The 13,096-nt window shown below is 51.4% G+C and overlaps 1 long non-coding RNA gene across 1 annotated transcript; it reads left to right on the top strand.

The window, feature by feature from the left end:
- The first annotated feature begins 4,206 nt into the window (after window positions 1-4,206).
- Window positions 4,207-12,324, top strand: LOC131419314 (uncharacterized). The gene is made up of 3 exons (XR_009223190.1): window positions 4,207-4,500; window positions 4,700-4,869; window positions 11,413-12,324. It is a non-coding gene; the product is annotated as an uncharacterized LOC131419314 (long non-coding RNA).
- Window positions 12,325-13,096: the final 772 nt, after the last annotated feature.

Here is a 13,096-nt window from a genome sequence, read left to right as displayed (position 1 = left end):
CATTAGCTTGGAGTATTGTCTTCCATCCTTTCACTCTGAGCCTGTGCTTGTCTTTAGTGCTGAGATGTGTTTCCTGGAGGCAGCATATTGTTGGGTCTTGCTTTTTAATCCATCCTGCCACCTTGTATCTTTTGATTGGAGAGTTCAATCCATTTACATTTAGGGTAATTATTGATATGTGATGGCTTAATGTTGCTGTTTTGTCACTTATTTTCTGGTTCTTTTGTGTTTCCTTTGTTTCTTGTCCCATTTGTTTTGGACTGCCAATTCAGTTTGGTTGTTCTGTCTTATGACTCTTCTAGTTTTCTCTTTGTTTATCATATGTGATTTTGTTTTGATTATTTGTTTAGTGGTTACCTTGAGGTTTGTGTAAAAAATCTTGTGTATGAGATAGTCCATTATCTGATAGCCTCCTATTTCCTTATACTAAGTCAATTCAGTCACTTTCCTCTGCCCCTTCTAAGTGGTTCTTGTTATACCTTATTCTATCTTGTGTTGTGGCTGTGTGTTTACAGTGATGAGGTTAAATTTATTTTTGGTGAATTCCTTCCTTTGATCTTTGATTTTAGTATTTAAGTGGTTGCTAACCTAGTCTAGTAAAGACCTACTATTTTTCTGAGTTTGTCTACCTATTTTTCTCCTTGCTCTAAGCTTTGTATTCCCTTTCTCTTCTTTTTTTCAGGCCTGAGGGCCTTCTTGAGTGTTTCTTGTAGTGGGGGTCTCGTGGCCATGAACTCTCTTAGCTTTTGTTTATGTGGGAGGGTTACTGTTTCTCCATCTTATTTGAAGGATATTTTTGCTGGATAGAGTATTCTTGGCTGAAAGTTTTTGTCTTTCAGTATTTTGAATATATCATTCCAGTCTCTCCTAGCCTATAAAGTTTCTGTTGAGAAATCCGCTGAGAGCCTGATGGGAATTCCTTTGTACGTTATTTTTTGTTTTTGTCTAGCTGCCCTTAATATTGTTTCTTTGTCATTGACTCTGGCTAGCCTTACCACTAGGTGTCGTGGAGAGGGCCTTTGCTTGTTGAGATGTTTAGGTGACCTGTTGGCTTCGCTTACTGGTATTTCCTGCTCCTTTCCCAGATTTGGGAAATTCTCAGCTATTATTTCCTTGAGTAGACTCTCTGTTCCTCTTTCCCTCTTTTCTCCCTGAGCAATACCTATAATTCTTATGTTACATTTCCTAATGGAGTCAGATATTTCTTGGAGACTTTCTTCATTTCTTTTTAGTCTTAGTTCTCTTTCCTCTTCCATCTGGAGCGTATCTGTATTCCTGTCCTCTATAATGCTAATTCTTTCCTCCATATTATCAGCTCCATTCTTTAAAGATTCCAGATTCTCCTTTATCTCCTCCATTGTATTCTTCATCTCCATCAGCACTGATTGGTTTTTTATGATTTCAATCTCTTTTGTGAAGAAACTCCTAATCTCAGTGAATTGTTTGTCTGTGTTGTCTTGTATTTCGCTGAGTGCTTTTATGATAGTTATTTTGAAATCTCTGTCATTTAGGTTATAGATTTCTGTGTCTTCAGGTTTGGTTTTTGGGTGCTTGTCATTTTCCTTCTGGTCTGATGATTTCATGTATCTTTGCATTGTGGTTCCTGTGTTGGCTTTGTTTTTCCTCATCCTGGAAATCTCTAGTTGCAATTTCCACCCGCCGCCACTGTGTGGTGGTAAAGGGCTGTGTAATCTGAGCCCCCTGCGCTCTGCCGTGGTTTTTCCGCTGCGATCTGCGGGTCGGATTGCTTGGTCTGGTCTGCCACTGATTGCTTGGTCTGGTCTGGTCGGCTTAGCTGCAGGGTCCGGTTTGCGGGGGGGTGGGGGTGCTCTCTCTTTTGTCCTCCAGGTCCCTGGCATGGGGGGCTTCTCGTTCGCCCCTCGGTCTCCGCTCTCTGGGGTGCTCAGATGTTGATGGTACCCCATAGCAGTTCTGAGTCCTCTGTGTGGGAGTTCCCCACTGGCTGAGAGAGCCTGAAGAGCTACGGTTTCCCCGCAGAGGGTCGCCCCCTCTCTGGGAGCCGCGCCCACGGGGATTGCTGATCTGATGGGGAGGGAGAGGAGTTCTCCTTACCTCTCCCCACTTCCTCCGGGGGCCCAGCACGTTCCGCTCTCAGATGTTCGGCAGTGTGGATCTTTCTGATCTTGCTTTTCACTGTCTGGGATTCCATTGTTGGTCTGTGACTGTTCCTTTTGTTGTATCTTATCGGGGGAAGAGTTCACGGGAAAGCTCACTCCGCCATGATGCTGACGTCACTCAGGAATGCTCGACTTTTTTGCTAATTTGTATCGTAGTCTGAGAACATTCTCTGTATGATTTCAGTTATTTGAATTTTTTGTTGCAACTTGCCTTATGCTCTAATCTTCTATGGCTGATTTCTGTAACTGCCTTCCGTGGGCTTACAAGGAGCGTGATTTCATCAGGTTTTGGGTGCAGTGCATCTGAGAGGAGGGTTGAGATCTGCCGTGATGTGGTTTTGAGTGTTTCTTCTCAAAGTTCTCTCTCTTCTTTGTGGTTTCTCTTTTAAAGAACTGCATTTCAGGCTCTGCTGTTAGTTTCCTACAACTTAAAATGGCTATACCTTTTCACTGAACTGAACCTTTTATAATTATGAAGTGATTATTTTCATCTCTAATAAAACATTTTCTCTCAAGTGTGTTTTGCTTGTGCTGGATTTGGTACATCAATCCCATTTGTTTAGTGTTTGCATGTTATATTGTTTTAGTCCTTTTATCTTCAACATTAATGTTTATTTATTTATTTATTTATGTTTTTGCTGAGGAAGATTCACCCTGAGCTAATATGTGTGCCAGTCTTCCTCCACTTTATATGTGGAACGCTGCCACAGCGTGGCTGACGAGTGGTGTAGGTCTGCGCCTGGAATTTGAACCCATGGACCCAGGCTGCTGAAGTGGAGTGCACTGAACTTAACCACTAGGCCACGGGCCGGCCCCTCTTTATGGTTTTATTGTATTCCCTGTAAACAAAATGTAGTTGGATTTTTTCTATCCAATTTAAAATTCTTTGTCTCCTAACTGGCAATTTTAGTCCATTTTTAGTTAATGTAATTGCTGACATATTTAGGTTTAAATCTACCATCTTATTCTGTCCTACTCGTCGCAACTGTTCCATGTTTCTGTTTTTCCTTTGCTTAAATAATTTCTTTCTTTATTCTCTTTTCCTTCTAATACATTACAAGTTAATTTTTCTTCAAAACAGAAAAGTCCGATGAAAACTGGGGAAAATACTGGCAGCTCATGTGATAAAAAAACTTCCTAATATACCAAAATACAGGTTGGTATAAAAAAGACGTCCAACTTTGAGGGAAAAAGGGAAGAGCATAAACACTTTATAAAAGAAACGCAAGAGGGGGCTGGCCCAGTGGCGCAGCGGTTAAGTGTGTGCACTCCGCTGCGGTGGCCCAGGGTTCACAGGTTCGCATCCCGGGCATGCACCGACGTACCGCTTGTCAAGCCATGCTGTGGTGGCATCCCATATAAAGTGGAGGAGGATGGCACGGATGTTAGCCCAGGGACAGTCTTCCTCAAGAAAAAAGGGGAGGATTGGCATTGGATGTTAGCTCAGGGCTAGTCGTCCTCACAAACAAACAAACAAAAGAAATACAAGAGACCAGTGAACGTGTGTGTGTAGAGACAGATACCATGAATCTGTGATAAATGTCCAGACCAGCGGGCAAGGCCGCGTGGTACCGGGGGAGACGAGTTATGTAGCAGAATGTAAGCGGAGCATCTCGTCTCTGGAGATTTATCCTAAGCAGTTGGTGGCCACATGTGGAAAAGGTATGTGCAGGACGATCATGTCTATACTAGGCAAGTGGTACAAAACTCTAGGCTGAATAGATTTGGTGAGCGAGTTGAGGCCGTTAGAAATGAAGCAGTGGATCAGTAGTGACTGACATGGAGCGTGTCCATGACTATCGTGAGTTAAGAAAGCAAGTAACAGGTGGTTCTGCAGGATCCCAGTGTTACCACCGTGTAACCAACTTGACGAGTGTTCGCCAAAACCCTGACAGGCCCTTCTGGGAGTGAGGTTGGGTGATTTCTGCTATCTTTTGTGTACTTTCTACAATTGTAGTAAATATGTCCTAAGTTGTAAACATTCTACTTCCATGTGCAGTTTTCATGGGGAAATAGTATCAACAGAATGGATTGGGGATTTCAGAGAAGAAAGCTCTGTCACCCATTCAGCGTACAGTTTCGGCTTCCTGTTGTTGACGGAACCTGGAGCTGCTGTGTTCACCTATGTCGCCCCAAATTCACCGTTCTAACTTCTGTCCTCAGATCCTCGTAGAAATGATGTGTCCCTGATACGCAGCCTAAACAAGTGACCGGGCAGCAGCTGCTCTCAACCACTGCCTGTGACTGGGTTTCCACAGCGCCTGTGCAGACACGGTGACCCCTCACCTCTCACGCTGAACATTCCATGCTGAGCGTTCCGGGCACAGTGGTGGGTGGTCTGCAATGATGTCATGTCGATGGGGTGAGTCCTGGCCTCTCTACAGTGCCATCTCCAGTGCCCGAGGCTGTTAGGACATCAAAATGCACTTGCCCGGGGAAATGGCTCCAGCCCTAGCCCCCGCCTTTGTGCTTTGACGGCAGGCGCTGTGGGGGCGGGAGGGGCTCTCTGGCCTGGGGGATGCCCCCACCTGACATCATGAATGGCCTGTCTGACCTCACAGATCTGCCCCTGACGTCATGCAGCCCTGCAGCTGCGCCCTTCCACCGTGGACTGCGGGTGTCTAGACAGATGATGATGGAAGTTTCCGCAGACCAGCTGAGGCCAGATGTGCGCCCAGGCATCACTTGAGCGCGGGGAGGCGGGCGAGGCTGCGCTGGGTTCCCTGATCAGGTACCGAGGCCCGCTGGTGCTCAGGCCTGTCCTGAAGGGCGTTGTGCAGCCTGGGGCCAGCTACCCAGGGGGGCACTCCTGGGGGACACTCCTGGGGTCCACTGAGAGGACGACACCCCAGTGTGCACTCCTGAGCCCCATGTCTGCCTGGCAGGCAGGGGTCCCACTGGGCCCCACGTGTGGAGTGGGCTCTTGTGTTTTGGCTTTGTACGTGTGCTACACTTAACCTGGTTTTATGGGGAATGCGTTTCTCCATCCCATGGAGGTTGGTGACTTATAGTGCCATTTACGTGGGTACTGCAGACATCTGGAGTCCAGGGAGAAGAGGAATGTTTCCCAGGGCTGTCCTGACACACACCCCACAGGGCGCTGAAAACACAGAGGTGACTCTCCCACAGAGGCCACAAGTCTGAAATCAAGAGGTCCCAGGGCCTCACAGGGCCTAACTCCCTCTGGAGGCACTAAGGGAGAGTCTGTCCAGGCCTTTCTCTAGGTTCTCATGCTGCTGGCAGTCCTTGGCTGGTAGAAGCATCGATCCAATCTCTGCGTCCATCTTCACATGTCCATCTTCTCCCTCTGTCTCTACCTTCCCATGACCCACATGTCCATGGTCTCCCTGTGTCTCTCTCTTCCCATGACTCATGTATCCGTGTTCTCCCTGTGTCTTGGTGCTCATGTGACCCACATGCCATCTTCTCCCTGTCTCTGTCTTCATGTGGCCTTCCTGAAATGACAGCAGTCACTGGTTTGGTCCCACCCTAATCTGGTGTGACCTTGTCTTTAATTCTACCTGCAAAATCTCAATTTCCAAATGAGGTCACCTTCTGTGGTTCTGGGTGGACATTATTTTTGGAGGACACTTCACCCTAGAACAGGGGAACTGGGTGCACCCTCACTTCTTTGGACTCATTCACCCTTCTCACTCAATTTAACTTTCTAAAGGTTGGTGGAGAAAGGCCTGGATTATGTGGCTGCTCTCCAGAAGAGTCAGGGAGGGGCTCCTGTTTGGGAGGACCCGTCAAGTGTGCAGCGAGGGTGGCTCCGAGGACCTGGGCCAGGGTCACCTCTTCAGCCGGGGTGACGTGGCCCAGGGCTGACACTAAGATGGACTGTCACTGCCACCACCTCTGCGAGGACTCAATAGAGTGTGTGCACTGCAGGACAACTTTCCGCGGGCAAGGAGCCAAAAAGAAGTAGGGATTTTCTCCTTTATGAAAAAAATCTGAAGAAACACAAACGAGTAATTTGCATAAGAAAATAAAAAAGTTATGTTGTCGTCTCCCAGTTAATCTTGAGACATAAATATGGAAATAACTATTCCTGAAGCCAAATGAAAACCTATTAAAATGGGAGCATTCGAATACAGTATTTTACCAGGAGGACAGAGTCTCCTCAGCCTCAGGTAGGAGTCCTCATCTCAGGCGATTCCTGCCTCCCTCAGAAGTGCTGTTTGTCTCACAAGTAACAGGCCCTACTTTGTGGTTTACAGGTACCCAAATAATCACGCAGCTCTAAGGGACAGTTAGAGTCTGTGGGTGCAGGGAAAGGACCTGACACACTGCGTGGCAGGTGCTTCTATGTGTCACTGTCCCCACTCCCCGCGAGCTCCCCACTCCGTGTAATCCCGTGTACAGGTGAGGGAATAGGCAGGCCTGGCCCAGGGGCAGCTCTGGAGCCTCTGTGGACAGCATGGCCTCGTCCCCACGCCTCCAGACCCCAAGGAACTGGTTCTCGGCCCAGACCTATTCCACCCACTGGACACTTGGACTAACTTTCCTCTCTTGAGGTTCCTGAAAACAAAAGTGAAAATTACCACCACTGGACTCGTATGAAGAGGAAAGGTGTTACCTGTGTTAAAAGCAAGTCTGTATGCCTTACTTAAGGGAGAAGTCCCAGCTGTATGGTCACCCCGTGAAGCGTGCCTGCAATCAGAAGTGGCGTTATCAGTAGATTGCACAATTTCACTGAGGCGTTGTCTTGTAAGGTAGCCATTGTTCTACTCAAAATGTGTCCCTGTCCCCATTACCTCCAGGCTGAAAACCAGTCAATTCTCAGCACAGCCCACAAGGGAAAATACAGTGCCTGATTCTGGTGCAAGTACCTTAGACCCCCTCCCTCCCCCCAAAACAAAAGACCAGGACCCACTGACATCTGCAGCATTAGCTGGGGGTGGGGGCTGCGGGGGTGGGTCCAGAGGGCATTGCACGGGTGTGGAGGATGGATGGAATGCTGCAGGGGGACACCACTCCTTCACCCAGGACTGTGGTGTAGTCCACAGGCAAGGACCGTGTCACGTAGCTGGGGGTGGGCGTGATGATGGATTGCAGGAGATGAGGCAGAGGTGCTTGAAGTGCCCAGCAGACTTGAGGAGGAGCCGGAATGTTCAGGGAGGAGGGCCTGCTAGATGCTCTGATGTGAGAACCCACCAGGACTATTCCTAGGGGCACTCCTCTCCCCAGGCCTGTGAGGAGCACACAGCGAAGGAGCCGCCCCACTGCTCAGTGAGAGCTGTCCTTGGTAGGCCAGGATTGGCATCAGGAAAGGCTGCCATGCCACTGGGGCCCGTGTCAGTGGATGACAGGGTTCCAGGATGCTGGAGAGTGGGGACAGCACTAGATTGTCAGGCCACGTGTACAATTCCCAGTGATGAGCCTCTGACCTGGAGCTCTCTGTGGCTGTGGCTCGGAGCTGTGCTGCTTCAAAGGCCATCGTCCCGTTTCCAGGTCGAAGGCAGCTCCAGGACCTCCAGCCTCTGACTGAGGTGGAGAGGCTGGCGCCTCTTGAGGAGGGCGCCGAGGAGCCAGTGCAGTGCGTGTAGTTAACATGCTGACCCTTTCCTGAGGAGACGTTGACCCTCCACTGGAGTCGCTGGGGATGGGGAGAGGAGACCAGGCTTCTCTAGGACTGTAGCTGTTAGTTCTGAGCTGACACTGGCACTGGGGACTGGAAACCCCACACGATCCTCTCTGCCTCAGGGGCTGTCTTGCTCTGAATCTACGTGACCTGATGTTAACATAGCCCCTCCCATGTGCCCTGATTAATGCCCACCCTTCTACTTCCAAACTCTTGTACCGTCATCTTTCGGGTGAGTTTCCTGTACACAGCGTATAGTTTTTTAAATCCACTCTGCCAACCTCTGTCTTTTAACTGATGTATTTAGACCATTTACATTGAATGTAATTATTGTTATGTTAGGGCTTACTGCCTTTTTTGTTTGATTTTTGTTCTGTTTTTCTTTCTCTATTATCTTTTTCCTTCCTTCCTGTGGGTTACCAGAACCGTATTCAGAGTTCCGTTTTTATTTCCCGCTAGGGTTTTCAAGGGAACCCCTTTGGCCGGCTCTCTCAGTGCTCGCTCAGGTGTGTTGTTAGACGTGTGTCAGGCAGTTTCTACCCCTGGCCTCTGACACCCCGTCAGGGCTCGGTGATGGCCACAGCCGGCAGGGGTGGACTCTGATCCTTGCTCGCGCCTGGCCTGTGCTGGTGTGCTGGGTCCCCACGGTTTAGAGTTTGACAGTCGTGCATACCCCTCCCTTTCTGGCTCTTCACGGAGAGAACAGGCTTTTTCCTCTGCATGTGGTGGCCTCTCCATGTACCAGCTTCTTCAGCTCTGAGTCTGGGGTCCGTGAGGCCAAGAGAAAACCCAGGAACTCAGTGCCGTGTGGATCCTTGGGCTGAGCACGCCCCCTTCGATCTTTGTACCTTTGTTTAATACGTCTGAAGTTTTCAGTTGCCATTAGCGAGAAGAGCAGGGAAAGTATGTGGACTCTGCCTTCCTCGAGCGGAGACCACTGCCTTTCACTCTTAAAGGAGGGAAACTGGATTCAGGATTGGTGAGCACTGGACTTCTCGGAAATGGGGAATGGCTTGGCTGGGGGGGTCGGGGCCTGGAAGAGGCAAGATGGGAGGACATGGGACAAGGAGTCACCAGCCCCTGTGACCACAAGGACCCAGGTCAATGCCAGGTAAGGGACCAGGTGTGGACCCACGACTCCCTGGGGCCTCATTCAGTGCTCCATGCCCAGTGGTGATCATTAATGGCCAGTGAAACAATGGACGAGTGAGCCCTCAGACTTCTCAGGGGAACCTGGTCCCACCAGGCCAGTGACTCAGGCTGGCCAGCCGAGCGTTGGCTATGGGCAAGGAGGATGGAAGTGGGTGTGGTGGGAAGTGAGGCATGCCCGTCACAGCCAACGGTCACCTGCAGCAGTGAGGACTGTCACCATTCCCTCACTTCCCTCTACTAGATCCTTGTGGAGCCCGCTGGCCGAGGCCTTGGAGGGGACTCTGGCCTGAGCTGAGCTGAGACGGGGCGGATGGGAAGCTGAGGGGGCAAGTGCTGGCTCTGTCAACAGCTCCACCTCTGACTCCAGCCAGGGTACTCTGCGCTGTCCCCTGCTTTCACAGGTGACCTTGAGTGACCGCTGGGGGCTCTGGCTTAGTGCTCTGGGGCCTTGTCATGCCTGGGCCTGCACTGCCCTCTGAAACCCTCCGCACTCACCTGCTCACCCTGTGCAACCTGCGCTGGGCCGATGGGGTGCAGGGGGCGACATCTCCCAGGTGCGAGGCGACCCGGCTCCTCAGAAGGGCTTCTGGGACCACGTGCAGCGGCCTCCACAGCGGCCCAAGCTGTAAGGCACCTCTGTCCTCTCCTCCACCCCCTGTGCCCGGCACCTGTGCTCTCAGCTGCTCCCAGGGAAGGAGGCTGAGCCAAGGACCCCGCTCTGCTGGCTACAAATTCCATGGCAGCTTCTGATGAGTTTCCCATAAGCAAAAATGGCCCTACGTGAAAATGCCTGCTCTCAAGTCACAAGTTTTGTCTCTACAAGTCAGGTGACACTTTAGAAATGGAGACAGTAATGTTCCTGTCTGGGCCCAACTGGAAAAGTGGGAGCGGTCCCCTCACTGGCTTCCCGGGCAAGATGGCAGCAATGGGACGCAATGGCCCGTGTCTTCTCGGACGTTCAGGGACCACTGCCATTGAGAAAATACGTATGCAAAATAGCAGGAGAGCTTCCTGACCCCATGATCATGCTGAAGTATCTTTTTTTACATCGAGTTCTTTTAGCAAAGTGAATCTCTGTCCCACCTAATTGTCATTTTCTTCAGGAAATCAATACTGTGCACTGGATGAAGAGAGACAGGGATGTCATTCCAGAGTGTGTTAACGGCCTGACAGTCAGTCACCATCTCCCATTTTACGTCCAGATGCAGAGACTGGTGTTTCCAGACTTTGGGGGCCTGAGGAAGGAGTGCAGTGTTACTCGTGGCCACCTGGCTCTGAAGACGGGAACGCTGTCCTCTGGACACGCATCGTGTCATGAGAGGACAGGGGTGCTCAACACCAGCCAGCAGCAGACGCTGTCTCAGAATCAAGTTCTGTTCAGGGTGGCTGGCATCGGGTCACCGGGTGTTTCCAGTGTCGCCTGTGGCAGCCCTTGGGAAGCAGGACAGAGACCTTGGGAGTCTCTGCTCACCCGGCAAACGCCGTGACCAGCCCTGTCCCCAGCTCCCCGTGCTCCTGGGTCTCGGCGAGAGCCTGGGCCACAGCCTCTTGCCTCGATGTCGCACCAGGTGCCAGTGCTAGAACCACCAGCCTCAGCCTGGGCACCTGTCTTTGGGGGTGGTGCGCCCTGACTTCCTTGGGCTTGCACTGCCTCTCATTTTTCTTCAGGGCATGGAGTGCTGACATCGTTAAGTCCCACAAATGGACAGAGTGCGGAGGTAACGCCTCCCGTGGAACATCAGAGTGGACACGAGAGAACTGGGGTGCACAAGCCTGCCCTGGAGGTCGGACCCTCCACCTGACGCTCCCTGTGCGGGAGCCTCAGGACCTGCTGGGTCGGGTACAGAGAGCGCCTGCCTGGAGCCGTCCTCGATTCCAGGGTAGGGACGCATGCCCCAGTCGTTTCGGGGACAGACACAGAGATAGGAGGACAGGACGAGCGAGGGGAAGGACGCCCAGTGAGAAAAGACGTCAGGAGCGGGGAGAAGGGAAAGCCCGTCTCCCCTGAGGAGAAACCTCTCCAACAGGGAGGCAGGCGGTCACTGGGGTGAGGAGGACGGAGAGGGCTGGGTCTCAGGCTCCCCTTCCCTGGCCAAACCCTGGAGGCACATGGCAGTGGGGGCGCAGAAAGCCAGGCCTGGCCCCCGCTCCACACATTTCTCTGCTTGGGCAGGAGGGCATGGTGAGACCCCATCCCCAGAAACCCTGCCCAGCATTAGCTGACCACCCTGGCTTGGCCGCCTCTTCTCTCCCTCTCCATCACCCAATGGACTCAGAAATGAGAGGCCCAGAAATAATCAACTGTGTTTTCTTAGACTCTGAAGAGATTTTATACGTGGAGAAACTCTTTAATTTCAGATTTTCACTTGGATCCACGTTGTGTAGGGCATTTTGCCCTCAGTCCCCTGAAAGTCCATAACATTGGAAACGTTCTGCTTTATGCTGTAATCTTTGAGAGTTTTATTTGAAACGGATATTAGTTTCATTGTAATAAACTTAAAAAAAAATGAAAACCATTTGTGGTTTTATGGTTTCTAGAGAGACGAAGAAAGAACCTGAAAGCCACCAGAGAATCGATCTTTCATGCCTGGAGCAGCGGTGTTATGTTCACAGCTCTTCAGCTGCTCCCAGAGCCGCCTGGAATGGAGTGGGAACCCACTCAAAGTGGGAGAGCCTCTGAGCCACGGGGCAGAAATCATTCTTGGAGGATTGACTGGAGGAAAGAATTTCACTTAAAATCAGGTGAGATGCTCAACACGAAGGGCCCTGTTCTTGGCCCCAAGATGCACACCGCCCACCACCAGGCAGAGCAGTTTTGTAGATGTCCATCGTCAGGATAAAGTAGGAAGAGAGAAATGCAAACCGATCCTAACCCAAAAAGACAGGCACAGGGGAGGCCCCACTGCACGGGGACACCTAGCTCCATGGCCCAGGCCTGGGGCCAGCACAGGCTCCCTGGACGGGGCGTGAGATGGGCACGGCCAGCCCCTGCCCAGCCGCCGTGAGCCCCGGCCTGTCCACCAGAGGGCAGTGGTGCATAACCGCCGGGTCCCAGTGGGTAGGGCCGTGGGCTGTGGCCTAGGGAGCCCTTTAAGCTGCCGACACCATGACATGTTTGTGGTAGGGAGGCCAGGACCGTGTGGAAATGAGGCTCCCTGCAGATCTGCCCGGGATCAGGGGTGATGTTTGGAGACACTCCGTGGAGTCGTAGCTCCATTTGGTGGATAGAACAACCGAAGGCCAGTGCAGGAGCCGCCCTGGCCTTGACCCTACAGCAGGCCCGAGTCCTCGATCCTGCTCCTCTGGGGGTCCTTCAGCTCGGACACCCTGTTGGGAGTCTGGCAGGACTTGCCACCCATGGGAGAGGTTTCCTCTGGCCAACTGAGCGGTGCGTCCAGGCCAGCTCGTGGGCACCGGGGAGACGATGTCCTCGGTGGAGGAGGCAGCTGCAGAGGGATCCTGTGGTGCGGCACCGCCCTGGGATGCCCACATGGCTCTGCAGCCGTGAGGGTGCCCCGTTTCCACATGGGCACAGCCTCCGACAGGTCAGGCTGTGTCCTGGGCAGATGCTCAGTGAGGCTCCTCCTTACCTGGGGATGATTGGCCAGGCTTAGGAATGACCTTGCCAGGCAGGAGCCCCCGAAACGAAGGTGGGCCCTCCCACTGGATGGTCGAGGAGGCGGCTGGCTCACCTGCCTGACTTTGATGACTATTCAGCGTATCTTTCCGGCGTTTCTCATAAAAGGGAGCCACTGATGCTCCAAATCGTCGGTGTCTGAGTCCAAGGGGACGGGCGGTGCTCTGATGCAAGAGTCGAGGCTCTCTCGGGATCCCCCACGACTGGTGACCCGGCCTCCTGTCGGGCCGCCCTCTTTACTCGTGCTCAAGCAATCTTCATTCCTCCCAGGACAATATCAGTATCACGGTGCTAATTTATTAGACACGGGAAGATTTTAAATTTCATTTTTGAGCAGTTATTTAAAATTTAAAATGATAATGTCTAACCCAATTAAATTTCAGCTGATCACTCTCCAAATGCACGAAGTCTTATAAAATATGAATTAGAGTCTTAAGCGCTCTTATAACAACTTAATCTCCGTGTAGGTGATCTGCTTTTGGGGTTGTCACATTATGAAGCAGAACTTAGGACCCGGAAAGGAAAGAGGGAGCTGGGCTGGTCCAGTTGTGAAGGTTATCTCAACCGTCTAATTTCATGCACATT

This window comes from Diceros bicornis, chromosome 20 (genome assembly GCF_020826845.1).
Source record: "Diceros bicornis minor isolate mBicDic1 chromosome 20, mDicBic1.mat.cur, whole genome shotgun sequence".
In the NCBI taxonomy this organism is placed as follows: Eukaryota; Metazoa; Chordata; class Mammalia; order Perissodactyla; family Rhinocerotidae; genus Diceros; species Diceros bicornis.
The sequence above is the reverse complement of the archived record's forward strand: the minus strand, read 5'-3'. Positions and strand labels throughout refer to the sequence as shown.